The 20,841-nt window shown below is 41.8% G+C and overlaps 1 protein-coding gene across 28 annotated transcripts in view; it reads left to right on the plus strand.

Moving 5' to 3' along the window:
- Positions 1-20,841, plus strand: part of CHL1 (cell adhesion molecule L1 like) — a 193,152-nt gene that overhangs the window by 52,347 nt on the left and 119,964 nt on the right. For 8 of the 28 annotated variants that reach the window (XM_065550792.1, XM_042849920.2, XM_065550797.1 and 5 more), the window contains exon 3: positions 10,112-10,190. The exons of the other annotated variants lie outside the window; for them this stretch is intronic. The gene's annotated coding sequence lies outside the window, so the exon portion shown is untranslated. The remainder of the gene's footprint in view (positions 1-10,111; positions 10,191-20,841) is intronic. 28 annotated transcript variants of the gene reach the window in all.

Raw genomic sequence — 20,841 nt, forward strand, 5'->3', positions numbered from 1 at the left:
TCCTCACGTATCATGCTGATGATTCACCCCTTAATTTTCTTTTGAAATGCCATTTATGGGATTTTTTTTATTCAACTCCCCAGCCTTCGCTAATGCAAACAATAACACACACAGAGAATGAGGGCTGAGAACTCTATTCTTATTTGAATGTTTTGAAGCTCACTTTCCCTACTTTAATGAACTGCAAAATACTACATATGCTGGTAAAATGCACTTTGTCTTTTTAAAAAGAAACAAGTGTTCATCATTTGAGTCAACCCATTGATAAACCTTTGATGTTCTTTCCAGCCAGTAAATGTCAAGTCACATACTAAATAAAAGCTACCCCTTTACGTTATAAGTTCAAAATAACCATAGTAGATCTAGGACCAAGCTGCAGAGCTCATTTCAAATGTTATCTGAATCTGGACTTCCACAAAGGTTAGGTATGTTCCAATTCCGTGTCTTGATTCAGATCATTATAAAAAAAAAATAGGTGTGAGCAGTGAAGTACATTTCCTTTCTTTGTAAATTAGCCTGCACATTAGTACTCATTCAGGACTAGCCGCCTGGAAAGGTCAGTATGTAAAGGCTGGCCATAATTTAGTTAAGCAAGAATAAAGAACATGAAATTTATTTTTTCAGTCTTTATGATTATTCTATTCCTCCTGATGTAACTCAAAAATGTATGAATGGATTTTTCTGAAACTGAAGCCCACTCTAGAATGCTTCATCTGAACAAGAGACATATTTACCAAGTTTGAGCAGGTGACATTGGGAAAGAATTCTGAGTGTAACCTTAACTCTATTTTTTGATATTATAGCTTTTTCAATGTTCCCTAACTTTATTGTCCATGTACCCAGTCGTATACCTGGGTCCAACCATGAACTTGGTTTAGGATGTCAGAAACATGTGTTCAGGGAATGCTCCACTTTTCTTTTTTCTCTCATTTTACATTTTTCATTGTTCCCCTCTCTCTTTTATGTACTGATTCCCCAAATTGTGTTTATATTGTTTTCAGTGCACAATCTGATAAGTGACCCCTCTGCACTGTGTGACCACAGCATGAACCCGTGTTAATATACGCTATAAAACTATGCCACATAGGGATATATATGTTCAGACAAACTCTTCAGTTTTTTTCCCCATTTCTGTTCATAGTAGTTTAGTAGAATTATAACAGGGCTTTTGATGCATTATAACTAAGAGAAAGTGTGATTGTAACAGTTTTCCTTTTATTCAGAGCTCATGATGCTAATCTCTTTCAAAAGGTAGTTAATAAACATTTGCAGTTGCCATCTTAAAAGTTAGTGTTCTATCTAAATCAGGGCAGTGGTTCTCAACCAGTGCTCCCTGGGGGGCCACAAGCAGGTTTCAGGGGGGCCTCTAAGCAGAGCCAGCATCAGACTCATTGGGGCCGAGGGCAGAAAGCTGAAGCCCCACTGCATGGGGCTAAAGTCCAGGGCCCTGAGCCCAGCCACCTGGGGCTGGGGCTGAAGCCAAAGCTAGAGCAACTTAGCGTCATGAGGCCCCCTGTGGCATGGGGCCCCGGGCAGTTACCCTGCTTGCTACCCACTAACGCTGGCCCTGGCTTTTATATACAGAAAACCAGTTATTGTGGCACAGGTGGGCCGTGCCATAATAGCATGTTGAGGGGGCCTCAGAAAGAAAAAAATTGAGAACCCCGGAATCTGGGCATGATTCATGTAACCATATTTATGGGTATGAAATAGGGATATGTCCTTTTCTACACGCTTAAGAAAGCAAACCACTTGCCTAAGAAAGTGAGTAGCTTTGGTCTTGGGGAAAAATGGCTCATTTATTAACACCCTCCCCACGTCAACTGATATAGGACAAATTGAGCTTCATACCCTGCATAAAGGTTATAATAACTGTAATAGAAAATGTATTACGGAATGAAGGGAAAAATCCTTCAGATGGTACTTCACGCAGTTATCTTTGAAAATTGACCTCATGGAGGTATATCACCTGGGCTAAAGACCTTAACTGATGCATTCAGGATTCTTCCACACTTGAAAATCTGCTTAAATCCAGATCAGTATTTAATGAGGATGCCTTAAGACAGTAGTGAAATGACTAGGGTGTTTAGTGTTTGCAACCCAAGAAGAGGTTCTCTGATCAAACAAACCAGTTTTCCTTATAATCCCAGGTACTGAGCTATCTGTTGGTTGAACACCTGACTACATGTTGGGGGAAAAGTAGGTTTTTCTATCCAATGTCATTGTCTACCCTCAGCTACATCAGCACAATGGGGATGCATATGTGGGTCTGAAGGAATTTGATAAGATTTATCTGCCCCATCATACACAGATCTCTCCACAAACTTGGATTTGAACACAAGGTTGTCGAAGATGGAAGCCTTTGGGCGAAATTCACACCTGCACAAGATCATGGCCATATACTCCCTCCAACAGTTGCCACAGTGGTGGTCATACAATTTACAGTCCTAAAAGATGGTGTGGTGAATGCACTCCCCAGGGAGACCAAACCCCTCCCAAACTACCCCTGGAGTAGCACAAGTATGAATCACACCTGTCCACGGTTGTGCCCTAACTGGCCTGAAAAGTGGGGCTATAGTGGTGCATAAAGCCTTGTGTAGATCATTTGTACAGGGCAAATTTCACCCTTAGCTATCAGAGATGTTGGGTCAAATTTTCAAAAGTGATTTATGCTTTAGAGATCCTATGTCTCTGGGACTTTAGGCACCTCTGAAAATTTTACCTTAGGTTCATAAGTCACTTAGGTGCTTCTGAACATACCTGTTATCAGGAGTTGGGTGAATGGAGATATTTGTCTAAGTTAGAAATCATTAGGGAAGTCGTTTTTAGATTAAATATGCAAGAACTTTTGGGTTTCATATGCAGAATACTGAGGAAATGTCTTTCCACTATATAAACACTAGAAGTCACGTTTTATGTACTCATTCCACTTACACCTGTCGACCTTTCACATATGCACTTGCAAACAAGTGGTTTGTGCTTTTATAGTAGATGTATGCACTGCTACCCAACCTGCACGTGCAAGTGTTGGGTTTTGCATGTGCAAAATATGAGAGCAAAAGAAATATTGAGGGTGCGTTTTTGGAGGAACTTGAAAATTTGGCCCAGTGGGCTGCGTCTTAAGAACAAAAGGCCTCATTTGGCATTAAAAAGCAAACTAAAGGAAAACATAAAAGATTTGTCTACCAATGATTTGCATCAGGCAAGGACTACAGCCAATGGCAAATTGTGTAAGTTTGAACATAACATTTCAAGGACATTGTACTAGGACAAGGGGCATTATACCGATCAGCATTCTAGAGGCTTTATCCTAGGACAAGGTTTTATTTGGCTGGTAAAGTAACACAATATGTGACCTGGTTTATTTGCTGGTAAACATGATAGAGTGCAAGCAAATAGTTGTTCCAAATTATGAAAGGAGGTATCTATCCGCTTACTCAATATATAGCCTGAATTCGGCACATTCTTTAATTTGACACACAACAGCTGCAAAAGTATATTGTCAAATGAGTGAAGTGCTCTGTTGAGCTACGAACAGTTATGGAACAGACAAAGCCAGTCCAAGCTTCCTCACGCTACCCCAGCAAGCCAGGCCTGAAGGGACTAATGAGGGTAGTCCAAAACCCCATTCAGTTTTCAGCCTCTATGCTGAGAATTGCAACAAAGGTACCAGCTAGCACCAATTGTGATGATGAATTTTGTGCTGAGGCAAGCAGCTGTCCATTAGAAACTGGACTAGGATCGCTAACCTCCACCACCAAGCAACTTTCAGTCACTACCAGCCTGAACTGAGTTTGAATTGATGACCTTGAGAAGAAAGACACTCTCCTTACCAATCTCCTGAGCTATCAAGTTTTTAATATGCCGTATAAAATCAATGTTAAAATGGCATTTATATGATTATTGTTTTTATTAAGTATTATTAATATTAATGATTTTGATACATTTCATTATTAGGGTACATAATGGGTGTAAATTTTTAACAGTGAGATTAATTAATGATTGGAACTACTTACCATGGGTCTTGGTGGATTCTACATCATGGATAATTTTTTAAAATCAAGTCTAAAAGCTCTGCTCTAGGGATTATTTTGGGGAAGTTCTATGGCCTGTGTTATACAGGAGGTCAGACTAGATGATCACAATGATCCCTTGGAACCTATGAAGGAATAGAATTTTTGTGTGTTTTTTTCCCGTAGAGATCTGCACCAGATAGATACATAACGAGAGACAGAGAGTAGATTGCTAATATACCATAAATCAAATACATAGATGTTCATGAAATAACAGAAAAATACAACTGCCAAAATATATGAAACAAATCCCCTCAAAGCTTGTATGTTTTCAAAAAAATTGAAACCTGGAATCCTATTTAGATACTGAAATAAGCATGTCTCTAAAGAACCATATGGAAATGTTGAATATATTGGGGTTAACCAAGAAAAATCAGTAAGAATATGCAACACAGCAATACAAATCACCTGAGGAAAAGTCAATGAAGAAAGCAAATTACATACCCTGCCACTGGAATGACTTTTTGCCCTAAGGAAATCCACAGCAACCATGCTAATGGAAAATTCCAAAGAACGGCAGTTTATAACTCTGCCAAAAAAAATTTTTTTTAAATCAATTTTTAGAAAAAAAAACTTGTTGTTGAGCTGAATGAGTCTTTAAGCCCTCAAAACCCTAACAACAAAACAAACAAAATGGGGTGTGTGTGTATAACAAAGAATTTAAATGAAATAGGAAAGGCTACCAAGTAGATCAAATACTCATGGGGCAAGTAACTGATCAAACAGTGACTATAATAAATCAAAGCCCCTGATCAAAGTCTAATACATCCTCCCTCAAATGAGCCACTGGTAGAAGTAGATAAACATCAAAGTTAAGTACCTTTGCACCAAACAAAAGAGAGTATAAATGAAATATATAGTATATGTACATCAAAGCAGCCTTTGAGAAACACATCACATATTGCTCTTGTTTATGTGTATTACATACAAGGTAGTGAAAATGGAGATGAAACTTGTTCTTTTCTTCCTTTTTTAATGTTTGAATGTGAGTATCAGTAAAATGAGACTGGCAACATTGATTTAAGAAAGACATTTTGCACACAGGTGCTGAGCAAATTCAAGCACAAAGCTCTAATAATACATCTCTGATCTGAGCTGCAAAAGACCTACCACATTACAAACCTTGCACTATGTTGAGCAGAGATGGCCAGTTTTGCTTCATGTGATTTTTTGTTTGTTTGTTTTAATGCTATGTTTTGCACTAGAGACAGTCTTGATGAGACCACCAAGATTTTGTTCTTTTTGACTTCGGGCATATTTCAGCCCAACTTTTAATGAACTCAAAGCTACTCAAATGCATTAGCTTACTGTCTCCTATCAACCCTAGAATCACACTTGTTTTAATCAAAGTGGTGGGGATGGAAGCTGCTAATTAACTGGATCAAAATAGCTTATTATGAGGCCTTGGCTCTATAAAGAAATGAGTTTATGAAGGAATGTATCTACTTCTGAAAAAAATATGCAGACTGTCCCATGAAGGAAAATTCCAGTGGAAGCCCTTAGGTTCTTTTTTTGCAATTAGGTACAATATTCCCTCTTCACTTAGAATGAGAAATACCGCTAGTATCATTTATATTCTCCCCCCTTCCCCTGAGAAACACTATAAGGGCCTCTGCTGTACATGAAAAAGGCACCTAACTTTCTCTTCCTATGACAGTCAGTCTCTGTTCTGTATATTCAGTCACAAATTAGAATTTGTGTTCGGCTCTGTGCTGATGTACAACTGGACTGGAGCATGTATGGGGTTCAATAAGTGCAGATTTTGGTCCTTCATGGTTAAAAGACTAGATCCTGCTCTTGTTTTATAATGGGCTCTATTAGCACCTTAACTCTTTGTAGGCTCTGCATTGACCTGGTCTGTCCTGAAGTTTAACAGACTAGAGCCAGCAGACGAAGACAAGGAGCATCTCAACAGTGGCTTTGTGGTCACAATCCATGGAGCTGATTTATGGGGGTGCTAACTAATACAAACATGCTCTTTTTGTCCTTCCCTGCCTTCTTCCTTGTGGAAGTCATGTGGGACTGGAGAAAACATCTCTGAGGTGACTCAGATGGAGAGTGAAGAGAAAAAGTAGGGGTAGGGAACAAGGTGGTACCCAGTGATTGTGTATGTGGGAAAGTTGGGTGGAAGGTGGGCAGGGGGCATTGCTGTGCCCACTGCCCTTCATTTTCCTGGGGGCTGGGGAAATTCCTCAATCGAGCTGAAAGCTCCATTCTGTACCGGTTGGCCACTATTCCTATTTAACTCATAAGTGTCTATGGACATTTGACTGACAGTCAATTGCAGTGACTTTCCTCCAGCTCCAGAGAGTTGGAGTGGCTCTGTGTGTTCACTCGGTCGTCTTAATCTCCTTTGGTGGCAAAGGGGAAAGGCAGCTTTCAAGGGCCATGTAGTCATTTCACAGCAACCACTGAGTAGGCAAGCCCCCGCAAGCCCCTGTTTCCAGTTGAGCTTTATGGCAATGGAATTTGGCTACTCTGTGGAACTCCAGAGGTCTCTGTTCCATGGAGCACAGAGGAGGCAGAAGAATTTATTCTTATTGCTGTATTTGCTCTCCCTTCCTAGAAGAACAGGGGTTTTTCTCAACTGGTACTGTACACATTTTTTATGCCTGAATGTGTTGAATAAAATAGAATTTTTTATTGATAGGAGACATAAAAATGAACTATGTATAGCTGTGTCTATGTACTTAGATGTTAGTGCTGACCAAACATTTTTGATCAGTATTTTTGTACAAAAACTGCTCTTCAACCAATTAAAACATTTTCACAGAAAAGTACACATAGGGGTGTGTGTGTGTGTAACAGTTCTCAAGGTAGTTTCTTTTAATTTACTGCGAAAAAATGACTCTTTGAACTAAATTACTATCTTTTTAAAATTAATTATAGTTAATTCATCCACCACAAGGCTTATATTAAATGCTTTTTATCTCTTAATTGAGCTTAATTAGTTGAATTAGAATGAGGTTTTGAGATTTGTGTGTGTGTATATATAAACACAAAAACTACATTAAAACAACATTATTGAGGTTGAAAAGTCAAGCGCTCAAAAGTTAGGAAATACCGGAATTAAGGCTACCTTTGCAGCCATAATCTGGCTCCCTTTTGCATATGCATTATGACACAGTATTCAGTGACATAGGGTGACTAGATGTCCTGATTTTATAGGGACAGTTCCGATATTTGGGACTGTGTCTTATGTAGGTGCCGATTACCTCCCACCCCATCCAGATTTTTCACCCTTGCTGTCTGGTCACCCTACAGTGACATGATAATACTATTTTTTCCATAGGACCTCTACCTCATTCAGTGCACAGGATGAATTGTACTCAGTTAATGAGCAGTTATTCAATTTTTTTTTATCCTTCTTGATCTCTATGTGGCCGTTACTTACTGCCTGCTACTCAAACCCTGTTCTGAAGAAAGAATTATTAATTTCCTCATTCTATAGTGATCATCATTATATTATTTGAGTACTTCATAAGGATTAATTAATTAGTTTTCACAACATCCCTGTGGGGGATGATATTCCCATTTTACAGATCAGAGAACTGATGCACAGAGAGATTAAGGTCATTAGGTCCACTAATTTTGGGTGCCCAATTTGAGATGCCTGGGATTACTTAGTACTATAGCAATCTTTATATTCAAGCCCAGCTCCCACTGATTTTACTTGCAGTTTTGAATGCTCAGCTTGGCTTCAAATCAAGCCTGAGGCATCTCAGGTTGAGCTCCCAGAAAATGAGAAACACACAATTAGTGACCACCTCAAAAAAGCTTGGTTTAAATTTAAGTGACTTGATTAACATCACACACAGGAGCTCTGTGGCAGAAGCAGGAATAGAAGCCAGTTTTCCAGGGTAGCATTCAATTGTCTTATCCATGAAAATGTCCTTTCTTCCTGAGGTCCCCTGCCTTATTTATTACAAACCTTCCAGCTTCTGCAACAATGAGGCAGGGGTCCTACAGGGAACAGGTTCTTTCACTACACAACCCTAATTCACCCCCCCAGAGCAAGCCCTCCTGAGGCACTGAATGAGGTGGGGGTCCTGTTGTGGGGGGCATCTGGAGAAACCAGTATGTGATCAGTGTAATATTAGCTCTCATTCCAGGCTCTGGAGGGGGCACAAATTCTTCTGGCTGTCCCCACCCACGCTCCTTGTCCCAATTTCCACTCCTCAGGCTTCTCATCCCAGTCTCCTTGTCCAGCCAGTCCTAGTCTCCCCCTCCCAGGCTCCCTGTTCAAGTTCCATTCTCCACATTGACTCCCCATCTCATTTTCCCAATACCCAGGCCAAGTCTTCTTGAGAAACCAGTCCCAGTATCCTTCCCACACCAGCTCCTTGTCCCCAATCTCCTTGCTCACCCAGTCCCAGTTCCCCCTCCTGGTCCCTTGTTTGAGCTCTCTCTCTCTCCTCTTCCCCTGCATTGTCTCCCAGTCCTAGTCTTCATCTCTGTGCTCCTCATCCAATCTGTCTAGTGCACATGGTCCACTTGGTTCCTTGTCCCAGTCTTTTGCCCGCCCAGTTGCAGTTCTACCCCAGCTACTTTTAAGATTTGCCTCTCCTCCCCCTCAACTCACATTCTCCTCCACACTGGTTCCAAGTCGTAGTCTCCTTGCCTGCCCAGTCCCAGTTCCCCACCTTCCCCCTAGCTTTGATCTCTGTGTCTCCCCATCAGCCAAGTGGCTCCTGGTGCTCCTCATTTCATTCTCTCATTCCAAGTTCCAGCTTACCCTCCCTCCAAGCTCCCAGTTCCAGTCTCCTTGTCCAGTCTTTCCTTGCTGCACCAGCTCCCAATCCTAGCTTCCTTGCCCAACCAGGCCCAGTCCACTTGACAGCCAGTCTGTCTCCCTCCTCCACCTCCCATTCACAGTTTCTCTCTTCTCCCTCCCAATATCACCAGACTCCTTGTCCCAATCTGCTCCTCTCATCTCCCCCAACCATTCTGATACAATCTCATCTGAATCAAGGGGATAAATATCCTCTAACTGCTGCCTGGCCACCAGCAAGGGGGTTATTGAGAGCACAGGAGATGCAGGCTTCATGCTCTTGGTTCTAGTCTAACTTGTTAAATTGGTAGGAAAAGTTCTCTGGGTCCCTGTAGCCCTGGGCTGGAGCATGCTCAGTAGCTCTGTGGGGATAGGCCATGTACAGTCGAGTCAGCAGTAGGAGATGAGAGGAGATAGAGATGGCCACTTGCTCTGTGGGGATGGTGTACGCAGCGTGGTCAGCATTAGGACCTGTGAGAAGAGCATGCCCACAGGATGGTATCTTCAACTTTTTTTCTGTGAAGGTTCTAGTAAGTCTCTGTTGAGAAAGTGTGAATGGCTATTTTTCAAAGGTGTAGAACTTGGCTGAATTTGGGTGGATTTTCATGGGGACAGCACATTCCTCACACAAAGGCCATGCCCCTGACCAATTTTCAAGTCTCTGCTCCAAAATATGTGGGTGCTAGAGCATTTCAAAGAACATTTGCAACATGGGCAAAACAACATATTTTTCCCTAGCTTTGTTCTTGGAAATGACTGACCTGTTTTGGCTGAACTTTTCTAATAATAATAATTATTAATAATAATAATAATAGACAAGCAGCATGGAAAATTTCAATCCAAACTGTTACTTTTGCAAAAGTTTAAGCAACTGAAAACAGGGTTTTATATTGGTGTGCGTGTGTGTGTGCGCGCATCATCTATAATTAAGTTTGTCTGACGTTGCCCATTGCACACGTGTATATATAAATAATAAAATAAACATTGGCATGGCCCAGGAAACCTCTTAGCCATTGCTTAATCATTGCTTTGGATTGTAAATATTTGTTTTGCGTTTGTAAATCTGTCCTTAAGTAGAAAAATAAAGGAAAAAGGTTTGTCCAATTAGGAAGTAATGAAGAGCCATTAAAAAATAACTAGTGCTAAAAAGCAAGAAAGGGAATGCTTGGAAAAGCTGAACATTTACACATACAAATTGGCTTGTCTGGATGCATCCTATGTCATTAAAGGAATTAACTAATACATTTACCTTTGACAATTATTTTAGATAAGTCCTGAGGCCAATTCATGCAACTCTTACTCAACCTAAAGACTGACTGAAGTCCTCTTCAGAAGGTTATTTAAAGGTATGCTCTAATTCACGGGTTCTCAACCATTTTCCTTCTGAGCCCTCCTCCCCCAACATGCTATAAAAAAACTCCGCAGCCCACCTGTGCCACATTTGTTTTTCTGCATATCCAATAGATTAAAAGCCAGGGCCAGTGTTAGGGGGTAGGAAGCAGAGCAATTATCCAGGGCCCCAAGCCAGAGGGGGCCCCACAAAGTTAAGTTGCTTGGGCTTCGGTTTCAGCTCCAGGCGGCTGGGCTTGGGCTTCAGCTGTCTGCCCTTGGCCCCAGCAAGTCTAATGCCAGCCCTGCTCTCTGGTTTATTTTAGCAGACCCCCTAGAACCTGCTCATGGCCCCCCAGGGGCCCCTGGTTGAGAACCATTACACTAATTTATCTCAAGGTTTGCTGGAGTTTTTTCCCCAAAATTATGGTTCAAAGGGTGAGTTGTTAAACGGTTTGAGAAATGAGCAAGCTACAGTCTGAAAAATGGGATACTATAATTTTCTATGAACGATGATAGTAATAAACAGGAAAGCGACTTAGATAAGAAATTTGATTATATGAACTGAAATGCTTTGTAAACTAAATTCTTATTATTATTTTCAGTATTTTTTTCATGAGGCGTCAGGAGCTTTTTAATCTTTAAATTATGGGAAATTGTTTGGTTTTCTGACAGTCTGAAAACCCATTCTGATTGCCTGATCCATTTCTGATTGAATTAGTTGAACTGACATTTTCCAGAAATGAACAAACAAAACATCAATTCTGATTGTGTCAATGCAGACAGTGTTGATAATTCCAGGCCCTGTGCACTGTGGTCAACCTGAACTGTGGCAATATGCCAGCTCTTGTTAGTATCAATCCTCAGTTTTTCCTTTCAAATCACTTGTGCTTTGCAAAAGTGTTCCTGAGTCCTGACTCCATGTACAGCAAATTAAATCAGGATTTTATCCAAAAGTTACATGGCTTAATGTCTGTATAAGTGGACATATTTTTCCTCCATCTTTTCACGGTTCATTGTTTCCATATGGATTTCTTCCTCACCCCAAATAATAGGCTTTTACAGTAGTAGGAGTAGTAATAATAATAAATAATCCGTAGATAGAAGCAGACAAAGGTTTTGCTGTCTTGTGGTAATTGGGACTAGTGTACATTAATAAAAAAGACCTATATACAAAAAGTCACATCTGCAGTAATTAACAATCTAAGGCCTTGTCTGTGTACTGATATTCCAGCAGTTTAACTTTGTTTTTAAACAGATGCAAAACCCTGTGTATACACTCATGTGTCAGTTCAGCTTTTATTGAATAAAGTTGACTCACAAACTTGCACTAGTTTCACTAAAAAAAACATCTTTTTAGTGCAAACTTGTGTGTCAAAAAAGCCCCAATAAGTCTTAGTAATTCTAATAAAAAGAAAATGTCTATTCACATGCAATGTGTGCTGTACGATTCACTGTCTTTCGAAAGCAAACATAGCATGTCCATCAGTACAGTCAAATATTATCATTTCTATAGAAACGGCCCTACAGACGGCAGCTAGGAGCCAGTCATCCAAAGCTGCCTGTGGGTGCAGAGCTCCCCCACTGAAGACTATAGGAGTTCCATGCAGGGAGATTTTGTCCCTTAGAATCTGGCCCAGTATTCCTTGCACACTCAAAGCTCCCATTGGTTACACAGGTATTTATGGGTGCACAAAGAATGCAGGTTTAGGCATTTAGGATTTACCATTCCTTGCTGCTTCCCCACCTGGAGAAGAAGAGTGAAAGATATAGGTGCAAGAGACAGCAGGAAAATGTGGAAAAGGCAGTTGTTTTTCTGTCCCTTTATCCTCTACCCTTCATAAGAATTCTGCTTGTCCCTGTGGGTTAATGATAGCCCTGACCCAGCTGAAGCATCTCAGAGATCCAGGATGCTTGCAGCAAAGGGGCTCCCAGGTGCATGGAGACTACTCTTTCATTGCCACACACTTTTGTGGGTTGTAGTTTCTTTCACCACCTCACATGCATAAGGGAATAGAGCTATGACCTTGACTTACACATGCCCCTCCTTGCCCTTTATGGGACACCAAGTGTGCCCAGGTGAGGAGGGACATAGGATCCCTGTGCTCTCCTGAGAACTGCAGTTGTGCCTGGCCATTAGGTGAACACATAGATTGGGGATGGGGCAGGCTCCTTATACTCTTCCACTCCTCTGCCCTCACTTCCCACTGCACATCTGCGTGAATGCCAATAACTTAATAGGAGTTAGGTACCTAACCTGCTTAGGCACTCTTGTCAATTCCATTAGACTCATATTTGTCTCTCTAGGTGCTGAAATACCTTTGTAAATCTAACCCACAGGCACTTACACTCCAAAGTCTCACTGAAAGTCCGGGAGGAGTCTTTCTCAAGCTCGCCTATTGAAGCTGTTCCACTGTGTATGAAATACTTAAATATTGATTGGAGTAGGGGCTGGAATAGGAGAGAGTGAGATCCAATCTCACCCCCTGAATACCATATAGCTCAGGGCATTCCTAGGAGGTGGAAAATGTGGCTTCAGGTCTCTGTTCTACCTCAGGGACACGGAGGGAATTGAACCTGGGTCTCCTGCCTTCCAGGTAGGCTGAGATTTTGGGTATAAGCGGTAGACACCACCAACAGCTGCTCCGCCTCTGCCTCCATTTTTTGTGAGAAAGGACTGGCCTGGCTTTGGAGCCTAACTCCTGGAAAGCATTCATGGCTGTAAATCCCAAGTGGCGGAACACCTTCTGTAAGATGCCTTATTCCCTTTTGGGGTGCGGCTTAGGTCCCACCTTTCTCCTCAGCGTTTCCTACTGTCGTATAGGCAGCTCCATGCTCAGCATGCTGACTTCTGTGAATCCCATTCTTAGGTTCCTAATTCTTCCCATGCATTGTACAGGGAGCCTAAGAGCCTAATTCAGGACTATGGATTCTCCTAGATGGAAAGGGGCCTAAACGTTAAGTATTGCAACACTGCATCTGAGTCCTGTTTGTGGATCTAGCCCAGGGGTGGGCAAACTTTTTGGCCCGAGGGCTACATTGGGGTTGGGAAACTGGATGGAGGGCTGGGTCTGGAAGGCTTTGCCTCCCCAAGTAGCCTGGCCCCTGCCCCCTATCCACCCCCTGACTGCCCCCCTCAGAACCCCCGACCCATCCAACCCCCCCCCACTCCTTGTCCCCTGACCACTCCCTCCTGGGAACCCCACCCCATATCCCACCCACCCTGCTCCCTGTCCCCTGACTGCCCTGACCCCTATCCACACCCCTGCCCCGAGTCCCACCGGGACTCCCACGCTTATCCAACCCTCCCTGTCCCTTGACCGTCCCTCCCCAGAACCTCCACCCCATCCAACCCCCTCACTCCCTTACCATGCCGCTCAGAGCAGCAGGAGTTCGCAGCCCCACCACCCGGCCGGAGCCAGCCACACCGCTGCACTGCCTGGCAGAAGCTGCAGGCCATAGGACTGACAGTGTGGCGAGCGGAGGCTGCAAGGAAGAGAGGACAGTGGCGGAGGGGCCCAGGACTAGTCTCCTCGGCCGGGAGTTCAAGGGCTGGACAGGACGGTCCTGTGGGCCAGATGTGGCCCGCGGGCCGTAGTTTGCCCACTTCTGATCTAGCCCCTTAATGTCTAAGTATCTTTTGAAAATGGTGCTTAGGCTCCTAAGATATTTTCCATTGTTGTTTGCGGTGTTGTTGTAACTGTATTGGTCCCAGGATATGAGAGACAGAGGGTGGGTGAGGTAATATCTTTTATTGAGCCAACTTCTGTTGGTGAGAGAGACAAGCTTATGAGCTATAGAGAACTCTTTTGCAAGTCTGACCTGAAGGTTGAAACCTGGTTTCTTTCACTAACAGAAATTGGTCCAGTGAAAAATATTACCTCATCCACCTTGTCTCGCTCTTAAGACGGGCATTTTCTAAAAGTTGTCATAGTTTTCATATATTTCTTTAAACAAAATCCCTTCTTGCGAGCCTACATATAAAAAAAATTCTCCTATTCTTTATATGAAAGAATCATGGCTCATTTCTATTTGAGGTTTGTTCATTGATTTGGTGTGTAAAAATGTGATAGTCCTCCTTGACTGTATAAAATAAGATTACTGAGTGGGTAGAGAAAATGAACTCTTACAGATATCTTGCTCTGTGTATTTCTTCAGTCTCATCCTATGACAAAAGAGTTGGTTTCTGCACACTTTTCTGCTGGGGTTAAAGTTTTATAGAGTACCAGTGAATTATTGGTGGAGCCCTTTTGGGGAAATGATAGCTTGAAAGAGAGAGCCTCTAATAAAAGTGGTTTGAACCTACCTTCTTCCCCTCCAGTGTGGTTGTGGTTTGGTCCTGCGGTATAAAGTTTAGTGAAAATACAGCTTTATAACCATTTAATGGCTGAAGTTAGATACAATTTATCTAATATACTGAAAGGGAAAGCCAAATTTCCATATGAATACATTTGAAGTGAATTATTTGCTTATAGACGTGTATTAAGAGTTGGCCCTAAGTGATGGTACCTCATTAAATTGAAGAACTTGGATACTATTATGACTCCTCCAGCTATAATAGGTGGGCTTTTTTGAAGGGGTTGTTTTTCTGTAATCTGCTGCATAACATTTAGAAGCACTTGACAGATGCTCCGGGTATTCTTGCATGTGATCAGGATTGTTGCCTTGCTAAATTTAAAAGAGAGACTGTTGGAAAGCCCTGAGATGTGAGAACAGAAAGATAGTACAAAGGAGACGTGTGCATGTGCTGAGAACTCGGACGAGGCTGCTATGAAATGAATAGTTTCTGGTAACCAGTCATCTGACAATCTCCAGTGTCTGGAAATCAACACTTAGCTACTCTCCCTGTCATCAAAAGAGAAATCTTGGCTCTCTGCTAGTAGTGAGAGAAACACCCAATAATAAAGCACTCAGAATTGTATCCTGAATGTGCCATACTGGAAAACAAAGGCATACTGTTTCTGCTCAGAATCTGTTGTTTGAATATTAATGAACAAATAGGGGCCTATGAGCATGGTGCCTATGAAACCTCTCATATTAGGCAAGCATTAATTTCCCATTATGTGATTTCTGGTTAATGATTAAGTCTCAAATTTGAGTCAATCTTTGTTGCTGGACACTGGCTATGGGTGAACTAGTTAGGGAAATGTACCCTTTGAAGAATGCTTTATGAAGATAGTATAAAAAGTGCTCAGTCTTTCACTTCCTCTTAATTTTTTAAACGTGGTATCATAAAATCATGTGAATTAGAGATGAAAAAGACCTAGGTGATCATCTAGTCAATAGCCCTGACACTGTAGGATTGTTCTTTACGGTATGTTGATATTTCTTTACATTTCTGTAATTCATATTGATGTAAAAAGATATTAATATTGCTTTGTTTTGATTTAGACAGAGTAAAGCAATAGCAGGCTGTAGGAGCCCTCAACATAATTAATAATACAGTCCAACTAACAAAAAATAAGCCCAATTTTCCAGGGCCGCCCAGAGGATTCAGGGGGCCTGGGGTCTTCGGTGGTGGGGAGCCCCCGCCGCCGAAGCGCCGGCGCTTCGGCGGCAGGTCCCAGAGCGGAAGGACCCCCCGTTGCCGAATTGCCGCTGAAGACCCAGAGTGGAAGAAGCCCCGGGGGCCCGGGCCCACGTATGTTTTCCGGGGCCCCCGGAGCGAGTAAAGGACCCCGCTCCAGGGGCCCTGAAAAACTCTCATGGGGGCCCCTTCAGGGCCCGGGTCCTGGGGCAAATTGCCCCATTTGCCTCCCCCTCTGGGCAGCCCTGCAATTTTCTCCACACCACAAAAGCCCTTTTAAGTGAAACCAAATTTTGCCTATCTCAGAACTCCCCAAAAAGAAATCCCCTCAGATAAAGATCCACATTCCCAAGAGAAGTCTCCAGCCTTTCCTGACTACCTGCCCCAATAGATAAGATTTTCAGCTTACTCTAAAAGTCAACACATTTGAGCTTAGTCTGAGCAAACACAGGGAGTGAATTCCATAGTAGGATGGCCCTCCTAAAGCAAAGGAGCGGCAGCTTTCAGTTAGCCAGGTTCTATGTCATTTAGGGTATGTCTACACTGCAGCTGGGAGAGAGCCTCTCACCCCAGGTAGATGGACACACACTGGTGGGGCATTAGCTAGTGAGCTAATAATAGCTGTGTAGATCTTGTGGCTCCAGCAGAGACTTTGGCTAGCCACCTGAGCTCAGACCCAGAGAGTCGAGTGGACTTGCAAGCCTGAGCTGCTCCATGGGCCACAACCATCTACACAGTTACTAACCTTAGCCCCACTAGTGTGAGTCTGTCTACCTGGGCTTGGAGGCTCCCTCCCAGCTGCATGTAGACTTACCCTTGGGGCCTGATCTAACTCCCATTGAAGTTGATTTCAGTGGGAGTTGGAAGACCCATAGGGTTTAATGAGTCAGAACCAACCCTTTGAACTCCACCTGGAAATTAACAGACAGCCAGTGAAGATTTTGGAGTCGTGTGCTCATGGCATGACACACCATTTAACAGGCAAACTGCCACCTTCTGCACTAGCTTCAGTTTTCAAGCTGAATGAAAGTGCTGCCCCACAGGGTATGTCTACAGTGCAATCACAGGGTGTGATTGCGGTTTGTGTAGACTTAGCTGAGCTAACTTTGATCTAGTTGGCTTGGGTGCCAGAGCAGTGAAGTTGCAGCAGCATGTGTTTCAGCACAGGTTGTTCAAACCTGCCTGGAATTCTGGGTAATGAATTACCGGGGCTGGTCCATGATGACTTATGTATTGCTACAGCCTCACTGCTCCAATACCCGAGCTAGCTAAATTAAAGCTAGCATAGGTGTGTCGATGAGCTGCAAGCAATGTAGACATACCCTCAGTCAAGAAAGAGAGTAGATTTGAGTTTAATTTACTAAATTATAAAACTTTTCTTCTAATATGAAAGAAATCTAAATCAAATCAATTTCACTGTTATTAATCAACTGGCTTCAGAGGAGTTACTCTGGATTTTCACTGGGGAAATGGAGAACATAATCTGGCCTTTGGTTTTTAATAAAGCATTATGTTTAATGTCTTGTAAATCCTTCCCAACGTGCTCTATTATAAATTACCATCATAACTGAAAATAGTTTCCTTCAGTGGTTTATTTATGAGGAGTTTGCTGCCTTTTGGTAGACCACAGAAGCAATGAACTGAAGGTACAATGGGTATGTTGGCTATTAAAAGAAACTGGAAGCTTTTTTTCAATTAGGTATTGGTTTAAAGGGGCCCGGCAGTAAAGTTTTCGAGCCCAGTCCTGCTTTTATGGATACAATGGGAGTTTTGCCATTGATGTCAAAAGGAGTGGGATTGGACCCTTTGTTACCTTTAAAATAATCTTTTAGAAAGTGCAGTTTAATAAAGCATGTAGTACAATTCTTATTACTACAGAGGAAACATTAAGAGGCACAAAAATGGCAATGTTAAGAAAGTGCTTGTAAAACTTTTCTCGTTTGTTGCACAGTATGCCACCATTAACAAGTGAAACCAGCTCTAGATGCCAGTCATTATTAAATGCTTTCTTTAGCAAATGGGCTTGAAGACAAGCATAGCCACTCATCTCCTTCTATAATGCTAATGCTTTTGACATATTTTTTGTCGTTCCCATGTAGAACTGTAGCCAGTGCACTCCTTGTAGTTTACTGGCAATTCATAGACCTGAAACTTTATTTTTGTTTTGTGCAAAGGTATTAAAATGTGGGGAGGGGAGTGGGAAGGTTAGGAGAGGATTGTTCAGCATTAGACTTAACTTGAGCTTAATTTTCCTCTTCACCCTGGTCCATTTTGTGTTCTCACACTTTGAAAACAATGAAACTGTCTTTTCAGAGTCGGGAGTTTGAATGAATGAGCCTGAATTCACTCCCATTGAAGTCAGTGACCAAAGTCCAACTGCCTTCATTGGGAGCAAGAGGATGCCCTGAGGAAGCGCATACATATTGTGCCCTCACTCTATAAAATATATCAAAAAGAATCACTGCTCAGCCAAAGTAATAAGAACTGGAGAATATGGTTGACGAGGAAAGGTGAAAGGAATTGAATGTATATAGGTTTTTGTTTGTGAAAGGATGATAGATATTTTCACTTCATGTCAATAGTGACACAAGGAGTAAAGGACTTAGATTATAAGAGGATCCAGTTAATGCCCTGAATTCAATTGTTTGACACAGATTAAAGATGGTATATGGGAAAACAAAGATTGGTCTGGGATGACATAGGCATCTTCCCAGCCCCCACCCCATAGTCTGAAGCAAACTCTGATAAACACAGGTTCATGTTTACTCCACTCTTTATATAGTTCAGGGGGTCTTTGAGCTGGAATTCACCTGCTCCTGGAATTAATAGACAATGGGTTTTCCTCCCCTGGTGGTAGCATGAAAAGGGAGGATTTGAAGTGGGTCATTTGCATTCCCAAGGTACTTCCAAGGAAATCCACTTCACAGGTATTGTTCCAACAACTCCTTTGGAGTTCCTAATACTGTCCTGATATAATACACTACACAATTGCATTCTTAATACTGTGGGCTCCAAAGATGTTAAACTGCTGTGGCGAAAACCTAGTATCTGTTCTTATCAGTTTAATTAGATAAAGTTCATTCAGGATATTGCAAGTTATTGTCAGTCTGTCACAATAGGTTCAGTGCTGATTCAGCTGGAGGAGCGACACCTACTGAATCAATATCAACACTTCTATCAGTATCTTTGGTTTTGCTCGTTGGTGACTCAACCAAATATTGACCAGAACCCATCATTCTTAAGTTATGAAATCTAATTTTAAGCCCCAGGTCTAAGTGGATATGGGTTTATAGTCAAGATATCAGACCTTTTAGGCAGTGTATAATACAGGACATGAAATAGTCTATTTTTGATATATTAAAAGAAATCTTTGAATAGAAAAAAATACAAGACTCATTTAATATCTTTTATTTGGCCCTGACTTAGGGAGGGAAAGGAGGAATCTCCATAGCCATTGTAGAATTCTTTATATTTTCAGATATTAAATCACATCTGTCTCTGATAACATATATTTCACTTCCCCATTTCATAGCCTGGAATTCAGATATTTATACAGAAGATCGCTTTACATTCTGCGGATGTATGTTTACCACAGTACTAATACAGTATTTTCCTCCTGCAAATTACAAGCAGAGAAAATTGCTTCAGATACATTCTTCTTCATGGAAAACCCATTAAATGATGCTTCAGGGCCTTAATCTCAAGATAAAAAATTGTCTTTTCTAAAGGTTAGATGTCAGTAGATTTTCACATCTTAGGAGAACTGAAAGCAAAATCAGCAGGAATAATTTCACTTTATAGGAAACTGGAGAGAGAGAGGATGACCTAAGAACATCTATGCACAAAATATTCTGCATTATTTTGCTAGTTTGGGGAAAAGTAGTGTCTGAGCAAACCTCCAATCCTCTAAACAGAAGCCAAATCTTTGGATCACATCTTCTCCAGTACTTGCTGGACCTCCCTACCCAATCCCTATGGACTGCCCCCCACTCACTATGAAGTCTCATTCTTTCTGCCTTTGGCCTCATAAGATTGGGAACAAGGGTGTTACAGCAGGTTTGGAAGCCCCACTGTTGGCCAGAATACACCACTTACTGTAACTCTCAGTGTGCCAAGACTGAGAGTGTCAACCCCTGAGGCCAGGTGGGAAATCTAGGGTACTGCGGTGATTTCCTTGAATGTTGCAATGCAAACTGCTATCAAGTAGCTGGGATTTCGAGTTTTGTGACTGGTATTCATACCCCTCCTTGGGCACACACTAAGTGGTGAAGTGGTTAAATGTGAGTTAGCATAGGGTTTGGCATTAGAAGGAAGAGGCATGCTAATAGCAATGGATTTTGAGTGTGAGATGGGTTCTGTGTCCACTGGGATCACTTTTGGGTTCCCAAAGGGTGCAAGGATTGAGGGGACGCTGGGCGGGAAGGAAGAAATGAAGTGGTTTCTGCAGGTTCTGAGCTATGGCTAAGCTGTAAATAATCAACCAAAAATGTCATCACTTTTTTTTTAATTTGTCAGTGCCAATTTTAATCACCATACACTATAAATGATCTTTGATCTTCTCGCTTAGTCCATGTAGTATGTCTCTAGCGCAGTTCAGGGGAGTCCTTGTTCCTGTGAGCTAGGGATTGTGCATTTCTGTGACATTTTCAGCGGGCAGCCTCACATCCTATCTAGGAAAATAATCACCTCTTTCTCTGCATTAACATTTTGATATGCAGTATCTCTCTGTGAAGTCAAACTTACTAGATGTAAGGCATAATGCAGCATTCTAGCACAACTAGGCACCTGGATGACATTCATTTTTCTTATGCAACATTCACAGAGAGAAAAATTTGCGGTTACAGATACAGTTCGACAGAAGAGCGTGTGATCAGTGTATAATTAGTTTGCATTTCTTTGTGTTTCTCTTTGAGGCAGGGGAATTGCATAACTTAATTAATGTGAGTAATACTAATTATTTTGGATCTGTCAGTGCACATATGATGAGGAATAATACAGAGACCACTTTGACATAAATATATATTTTTTATTTTTTCCTTTGTCTTTGCCTGAAAAATCTTACTTGAATTCTTATGAAATTGGATGACATGTATAAACCTGTATTCCATAATTGCTTTTTATTGTAATAGCACTTCTAGAAA

The sequence above is a fragment of the Chrysemys picta genome, chromosome 7 (assembly GCF_011386835.1).
Source record: "Chrysemys picta bellii isolate R12L10 chromosome 7, ASM1138683v2, whole genome shotgun sequence".
Taxonomy (NCBI): Eukaryota; Metazoa; Chordata; order Testudines; family Emydidae; genus Chrysemys; species Chrysemys picta.